Here is an 8,630-nt window from a genome sequence, read left to right as displayed (position 1 = left end):
TATGCACTGAACAATTACAATTACAATTGCAATGAGATATCATAATCATCAAACGAAAATTTAGACAGCCTAATGACATTAAGTAGATTGAAAGAGGAGTTAGAACATAGAGGTAACTCTAAGACCACTGGGTCCCGAAGAAAATCATTATTATTTTTGGCTCACTCAGTACCAGAACAACGGTCCCAAGCAGTCCCAAGCTATTTCACTCACCCCTGCATGTTCTGCATGAATGCACACACCCCTGATGTTATCTGTCAAACTTTCATAGCGAATCAAAACAAACATAGTGTAGTAATAGAATTTCAACTAGAATAGGGTACGTTAATCGTTTGCTTAGGACCAATAGGCTACTAAAGTAGTGAGCCAATTTAAAATCGTTAGTTTCGTATTGATTGTTGGTTAGAATGCGGGGGGTCCGCTTAGGGAGGCAACTAGCCTTTTCATATATTGTCTGTTTATTTTGATGATTGCTTTAAAATATCAATTTGGTATATAAAGTGAAAGGATGAATTAGTGGGAGATGGATTTAAGGTTTCTTTACATTTTGCAGCACAAATCTAGTACTAGGTGTCATTTCCTCAAAACCCCCCAATAACCGACCTCTTCAATCCCTTCATTTTCCCATGACGTTCAAGTTGTCCGCATCGACTATTCAGCCATTACCCTTCCTTTATCCTCGCCTTTGGATTGACTTGCGCTCCCATTGCCCTACCAAACGCTGCAAAATGAACATGAAAATGAAAACCACCGAAGAGACAAGTCGAAATATAATTAGCTCTTAAACCTAAAACTAGTTTCCTTCTCTTCGAGAACACAACATATTTTGGCGACGAGGTAAAGTTCCTGCGATTTTCTGGAAGTAACATGCCGTGGTAGTATTCCTCTGTTCCTGTTTTACCGTTGAAGCCCTCAAATCACTACAAAATCAAGAATGTCCGCCAACGATCTGAAGCAAGCAATTCTCCGGCTGACGGAACTGATCGGCAGCAGCAGCAGATTGGAGCCCTTCAACAGGTCAACGCCAATCAAGTTGGAAGCGAGAAAATCATCGAGTCACTCTACATCGTTATGATCCAGACGGAGGACTATTTTTCGAATCGTGGTACGCTCGATACGAGGCCGTATTCGAGGAGCACGGGAAGCACCTGGACGATAAAGCTAAGGTCAGACTGCTTCTGAGGAAAATCGGTACGTAATTCCACGAACGCTACGTGAACAGCGTTTTGCCGAATCTTAAGAAACTTAAGAAGCTCTTCGGACTCTAAAAGTCCCTCTTCAACGGACGTTATCAGTGTTTGCAGTACATCAAAAACGACGCTGATGATTTTTCGTCGTATGCAGCGTCGGTGAACAAGCACTGTGAAGCGTTCCAGATCGAGAAGCACTCCAGGGACCAATTCAAGACGCTCAGGTTCGTATGCGGTCTCCAGTCACCGCGCTATTCGGACATCCGGACCAGGCTGATTGGAAAGCTGGAAGCAGAAGAAAGTGCACCGCCGGCTGACGGTGCAGCGCTGAAGCTTGAAAACCTGGTTGAGGAGTGCAACCGCATTATCAACCTCAAGCAGGATACGAATATGGGCATGAGCATGAGCATGATTGACCGCCCATGGTTGCTACTCTGTTATTGCCAGACCAGCTGTAATTACACAGAAAACCTTGGGATTGCTTGGGACTAGCAATCATCCTCAATGTGTAAAAACTGGTGATCTCAAACTAGGCAATACCAGCGCCGGCCGCGCCCTAACACAGGTCAAGAAAGGAAGGGGTAGGAATGTGTTGACGTGACACTCGCTTTGATGGAAGCCGAGAACACCTCTGCACTTCCACGAGGAATCACAGGGATGTTGGGTAAGAGGGTTGGGTTTGCAGCAGGGTTCGTTTTGGTAAACGATAAGCTGAATTGATGTCCTAACCATCATATAACGCGAAGGAGCTTGGAATTGAACCCACGGTCTTCTGCTCAGTAAGCAAAAACGTTTGCCACTAGGCAGACGAGCTCCTTTTTAATCATCGAGTTGCTGTTATTATTATTATTATTATTAAATTTTATTCATCGGACTATTGTCTACATGAAACAACCTTAAAGCTAAAACAATTCAAGTGTTTCTAATCCGTGCCAAAAAGCGAGATGAAGATTCCCCAAATTCGAATAATTCTTCGACAGCCGTAAACGTACGCATCATAGTTGTTAGTGGTTCGTTGTAACCGAACGCCGTTCGATGGTACCGCGGTTGGAGAAGGGTACCACTTCGTAATGTTCTCGGTGGTACTCGGATATCCAACAGCGAGAGAAGCCTCGAGCAGTCGACCTCACCATTCAATAGTTTGGCAACAAAAACTGCTTGCTGATTTTTCCGTCGGCATTCCAGAGTATCCAAGCTCAGCAGATTGCAGCGATCAGAATACGGCGGGAGATTTTGCGGATCACGCCATGGTAGATTACGTAATGCTATCCTGATAAACTTGCGCTGAACACTTTCGATCCTCAAGCTCCAAGTCAACTGATGAGGAAACCAGACCAAGGAGGCATTTTCCAGGATTGGTCGCACAAGTGAGCAATAGAGAGCTTTCAGGCAATGTGGGTCAATGAAGTCCTTCGATATTTTTGACACAAAACCTAGCTGGCGATTCGCCTTTGTGATCAGAGCAGAGTGGTGGAGGTTGAACCTCAACTTATGGTCCAGTAGAACACCAAGATCGCTGAACTGGTCGGTTCTTTGAAGAACCACACTTGATGGCATAGTCACAAACAATCGGCTGCCTGATGCGGTAATACGACATTACCATACATTTAGGAATGCTGAGGGTAAGCTTATTCCGACGACACCAATCAACGAACAGATCCAATACCGATTGAAGACGAATGCAATCCTCAGCAGTCCGCACCACGAAGTACAGCTTTAGGTCATCGGCATACGCAAGCTTACAGCCATCTCCATGTAGAAGAAGTGCGTCGTTGATGTACAACACAAACATCAACGGGCCAAGATTGCTACCCTGTGGCACACGTGTGACGAGTTCGTGAAATACGAGGAAGTACTGGAATCGAGTTTCACTCGCAGAGACCTGTCAGTCAAGTAGGAGCACAACCACGAAGTCAAACGGTCCGACGCACCGAGTTTGGATAGGTTTGCCAACATAATGTCATGGTTGATCGTATCAAACGCTGCTTTTAGATCAGTGTAGATGACGTCTATTTGTGCCCCATTTTCCAGTTGCTCAAAACATGTGGTAAAATCTAGAAGATTTGTGGTAACCGATCGTCCAGGCATGAAGCCATGTTGGTCACTAGAGATATAGCATTTGGTGTGCTCAAGAATGAAACCACTCACAATTATCTCAAACAGTTTTGATGCTGCAGAGAGATTAGTAATTCCTCTGTAGTTTTTAACGTCACGTTTATCTCCTTTCTTGTGTACCGGAACCATAAATGACTCTTTCCAGATTGCAGGAAATTTCGACTCTACAAAAGATTTGTTGAAGATTCTGCAAAGCGGTTCAACAAGCGCCATTGCGTGGTGATACCATAGAGGTAACTCTAAGACCACTGGGTCCCGAAGAAAATCATTATTATTTTTGACTCACTCAGTACCAGAACAACGGTCCCAAGCAGTCCCAAGCTATTTCACTCACCCCTGCATGTTCTGCATGAATCCACACACCCCTGATGTTATCTGTCAAACTTTCATAGCGAATCAAAACAAACATAGTGTAGTAATAGAATTTCAACTAGAATAGGGTACGTTAATCGTTTGCTTGGGACCAATAGGCTACTAAAGTGGTGAACCAATTTAAAATCGTTAGTTTCGTATTGATTGTTGGTGATACGGTCAAAATTTGGTCAATATCAACTTGACGTATTTCTTTCAATTTTGCATTTAAAAAACCTGAACACCCCTCATTTTGAAGGTGTGTGTGTGTAGAATGTTGCTCCTATTTTGATTTTGGAATTCACTCTTCAGTTGTCAAAATGCCGTCCAAGCAAGAAGAGCAGCGTATCAAAATTTTGCTCGCGCATCGCGAAAATCCGAGCTACTCGCACGCAAAGTTGGCAAAATCGCTAAAAGTTGCCAAATCAACCGTTACAAATGTAATTAAAGTGTTTGGGGAACGTTTGTCGACAGTCAGGAAGTCTGGATCGGGGGGAAATCGAAAACCGGAAGCCGCTGAGACGACAAAGAGAGTTGCCGGTAGTTTCAAGCGAAACCCTAACCTCTCTCTCCGAGATGCCGCAAATAAGCTAGGTGTATCGTCTACAACCGTGCATCGAGCCAAAAAACGAGCCGGACTATCGACTTACAAGAAGGTAGTGACTCCAAATCGCGATGATAAACAAAATACGACGGCCAAAGCGCGATCCCGGAGGCTGTACACGACGATGCTGACGAAATTTGACTGCGTGGTAATGGACGACGAAACCTACGTCAAAGCCGACTACAAGCAGCTTCCGGGACAGGAGTTTTATACGGCAAAAGGAAGGGGAAAGGTAGCAGATGTTTTCAAGCACATGAAACTGTCAAAGTTCGCAAAGAAATATCTGGTTTGGCAAGCCATCTGTACCTGTGGCTTGAAAAGCAGCATTTTCATAGCTTCCGGGACTGTCAACCAAGAAATTTACGTGAAAGAGTGTTTGAATAAACGTCTGCTGCCTTTCCTGAAGAAACACGGTTGTTCCGTACTGTTTTGGCCGGATTTGGCATCTTGCCATTACGGTAAAAAGGCCATGGAGTGGTACGCCGCCAACAACGTGCAGGTGGTTCCCACGGACAAGAACCCTCCCAACACGCCAGAGCTCCGCCCAATTGAGAAATACTGGGCTATTGTCAAGTGGAACCTAAAGAAGACCAAAAAAACTGCTAAGGGCGAGCAGCGGTTCAAGGCAAACTGGCTTTCTGCGGCGAAGAAGGTGGACAAGGTGGCTGTACAAAATCTGATGGCAGGGGTCAAGCGTTTTTTTTTTTCAAGCCCGGCAATTCGGATTTGGAAAAGCGGAAGCCTAACTGAATATTTTTCCTGAATTTTATACTAATTGAACTTGAAAAAGAAATTTAATTTGTTTTTTTAAATAAACGATTTCACAGATTTACACGCGTTTTCCCTTGACCAAATTTTGACCGTATCACCCTTTAGTTGACGAGTTCTATCTACAAGCTCCGAAACCGTTGGTCCCAGCAGTGCTGTTAGAAGAACCAATTCCAGATGATGTAACGACGGATGACGAATCTATTGTTCCTGCTAACAGAGTGAATATTCAAGAACCAGTTCAACAGCGTGAAGAAAGAATCCGTAGACTTCCAGCTTGGCTGGCACCCTACGATCTCTTTTGGAAAAAAGGGAGATGTACCATCAGAAGAATATGTTACCTGGTAGGCCATGATTTGTAGCCATGGTACGAAAGTCACAAACTGAAAATATTTTGTCAGTTTAGTTCCAACCACCGAAGAGACAAGTCGAAATATAATTAGCTCTTAAACCTAAAACTAGTTTCCTTCTCTTCGAGAACAAAACACTTTGTAGCTGCGCCTTAACCGACTGAGTTAAGGGAGGCCCCACGCAAGCAAACCTGTATCATAGAGGTAACTCTAATAGCGAATTTGTTTATTATCCAGTTCCAACCTGGATTGGGTATCAAGTTAGGGTCTGCTTGTTTTCTAGCAAACGTCAGTTTGATCGGCACGGGTCGACTTTCGCATGGACAAAAAGTTCGGGTTTGCACTGGGTTGGAACCATAGAGGCAACTCTAAGACTAGTAGGTCCCGAAGAAACGTGCTCAACTTTTTGGCTCAGCTCTGGTACTATCTTCGGTCCCAAGCTAATCGATTCACCCCTCGAAACATAGGAAAATCGAATAACCCCTCATTTTATCTGTCGAAACTTTCATAGCGAATCAAAACAAACATAGTGTAGTACTAGAATTTTGACAAGAATGGGGTACTTAATCGATTTGCTTGGGACCAATAGGCTAGTCAAGTAGTGAGCCAATTTAAAATCGTTAGTTTCGTATTGATTGTTGTTGGAACTGGCTCCAACCTGGGAATAAACAAATTCGCTATAAGACTAGAAGGTCCCGAACTTTTATGGCTCAGCTCTAGTACTATCTTCGGTCCCAAGCTAATCGATGCACCCCTCGAAACATAGGAAAATCCACGAACCCCTCATTTTTTTTTTTTAATAATACGTTTATTTTTCCAGGCTCATTTGCTGTAGCTTTGCGGAGCCGATATTCATTGTTTAGATAACAAAATTACTTAAAACTAACGTTAGTAAAGCGGGGGCCGATTACTCGCGGCTATCTCGAGGTTAGGGGTAACAAATTGTAACAAATGGATGGCAGGGTAGGGATTGTGAACACAAGGTTTGGAGAGCAATGTGCTCTTGATCTCGAACTAGGCGACACTTTGATGAAAAAGACAAACATGGGGGTACACCCATGGGTAGCTAACAACTTGGGAGAACACAAGATGACACTAACTTCTAAATCCTCAAATCTATCCGTTTTAAAAACACATAAATTAAATTCAAATAGTCAAGGTCTCGGCTCGCCAAGACATCTCTAACGGGTATCGCGGGTTGTTTTCCTCGGGCCCTGAGGGATGTGGATAACTCAGATCTGGCAACACGGTGTAAGGTACACGACCAAACAACATGCTCGATATCGTGATAACCACTGCCACACGCACATAAATTGCTGCCTGAGAGTCCAATTCGATAGAAGTGCGAGTCTAACGAGCAGTGATTGGACATAAGCCTTGATATAACGCGTATAAAGTCGCGGCTCATGTCCAACCCTTTGAACCATGGTTTGTTCGACACCTGTGGGAGAATTTTGGCAATTGAGGCAATTCGCTCTACTGCGTAAAATATAGCTGCGAGTTCCGCAACGTATACGGAGCATGGTTTCTGCAGTTTATAGGAGGCGCTATGAAATTGATTAAATACACCAAATCCAGTGGAAGCATTTATGGTTGACCCATCTGTGAAAAATCTTTTATCGTTACTTACATGGTGGTACTTGATTGCAAAAATTGAGGGAACAACCATCGACCGATGGTGATCTGGTATTCCATGGATTTCTTGCATCATGGTCAGATCAAAATTTACAGAGGAACTATAGAAGGCTTGGAAGCAATCACGATTGGAGATTAATGAAGAAGGACCAACCTCCAGCGTCATGTACTCATAGTACAAACTCATGAATCTTGTTTGAGGATTTTGGTCGAGCAGCTTCTCAAAGTGTTCTATTACCAAAGGATTCAATACTTCACAACGGATGAGGAACCGGAAAGACAGCTCAGCGAAACGATCTGTCAGTGGGAGAACACCCGCGAGTACTTCGAGGCTCATCGTATGCGTCGAGTGCATACAGCCAAGCGCGATTCGGAGGCAACGGTATTGAACTCGTTGCAGCTTCAAGATATGTGTTTTCGCCGCGGATTGAAAGCAGAAGCTACCGTACTCTAGAACCGACAAGATGGTTGTTCGATACAACCTGATAAGATCTTCCGGGTGTGCTCCCCACCAAGTTCCGGTAATTGTACGAAGAAAATTGATTCTTTGTTGGCATTTTTGTTTTAGATACGCAATATGTTTTCCCCATGTGCATTTGGAATCGAACCAGACACCTAAATACTTGAAAGATATACTTTGAGTGATTGTTCTACCCTTTAGTTGAAGCTGTAACTGTGCAGGATGATGCTTCCTAGAAAAAACAACCAGCTCAGTTTTCTCCGGAGAGAATTCGATACCCAGCTTCATAGCCCAAGTAGACAAATTGTCTAAGATATCTTGCAATGGTCCTTGTAGGTCCGGTGCACTTGGCCCTATAACGGACACAACGCCGTCATCTGCAAGCTGCCTTAGCGAGCAATTTTCATCAAGACAACCATCAATGTCTTTAACGTAAAAATTATAAAGAAGGGGGCTTAAACATGAGCCCTGGGGGAGACCCATGTAACTAATTCGTGAAGTTGTCGAGTTTCCATGAGAAAAGCTCATATATTTCTCAGACAACAAGTTGCTCAAATAGTTGTTCATAATTGGTGAAAGCCCACTATCGTGGAGTTTATCCGAAAGGACATCGATACAAACAGAATCAAAAGCCCCCTTAATGTCCAAGAAAACTGAACCCATTTGCTGTTTTTGCGCATAGGCCAGTTGAATTTCAGTTGAAAGCAACGCAAGACAGTCGCTCGTTCCTTTGCCTCTCCGAAATCCAAATTGCGTATCTGAAAGTAAACCATTCGACTCGACCCATTTGTCTAGACGAAAAAGAATCATTTTCTCCAACAATTTCCGTATACAGGACAGCATCGCGATGGGACGGTACGAGTTATAATCCGACGCGGGTTTACCGGGTTTTCGAATGGCGATAACTCTTACTTGCCTCCAGTCATCCGGAACAATGTTGCGCTCAAGAAATTGATTGAATAAGTTCAACAAGCGTCTCTTCGCGACGTCTGGGAGATTTTTAAGCAAGTTGAACTTGATTCTATCCATTCCTGGAGCTGAGTTGTTACATGAGAGGAGAGCAAGTGAGAATTCCACCATCGAAAACGGAGAATCTATTTCGTTACTACCCGACGGACTATCACGAACGTTGGTTTGAACCGACACCGAATCCGGGC

The sequence above is a fragment of the Ochlerotatus camptorhynchus genome, unplaced genomic scaffold (genome assembly GCF_037179485.1).
Source record: "Ochlerotatus camptorhynchus isolate MF236.1 unplaced genomic scaffold, CSIRO-AGI_Acam_v1.1 ptg000084l, whole genome shotgun sequence".
In the NCBI taxonomy this organism is placed as follows: Eukaryota; Metazoa; Arthropoda; class Insecta; order Diptera; family Culicidae; genus Ochlerotatus; species Ochlerotatus camptorhynchus.
The sequence above is the reverse complement of the archived record's forward strand: the minus strand, read 5'-3'. Positions refer to the sequence as shown.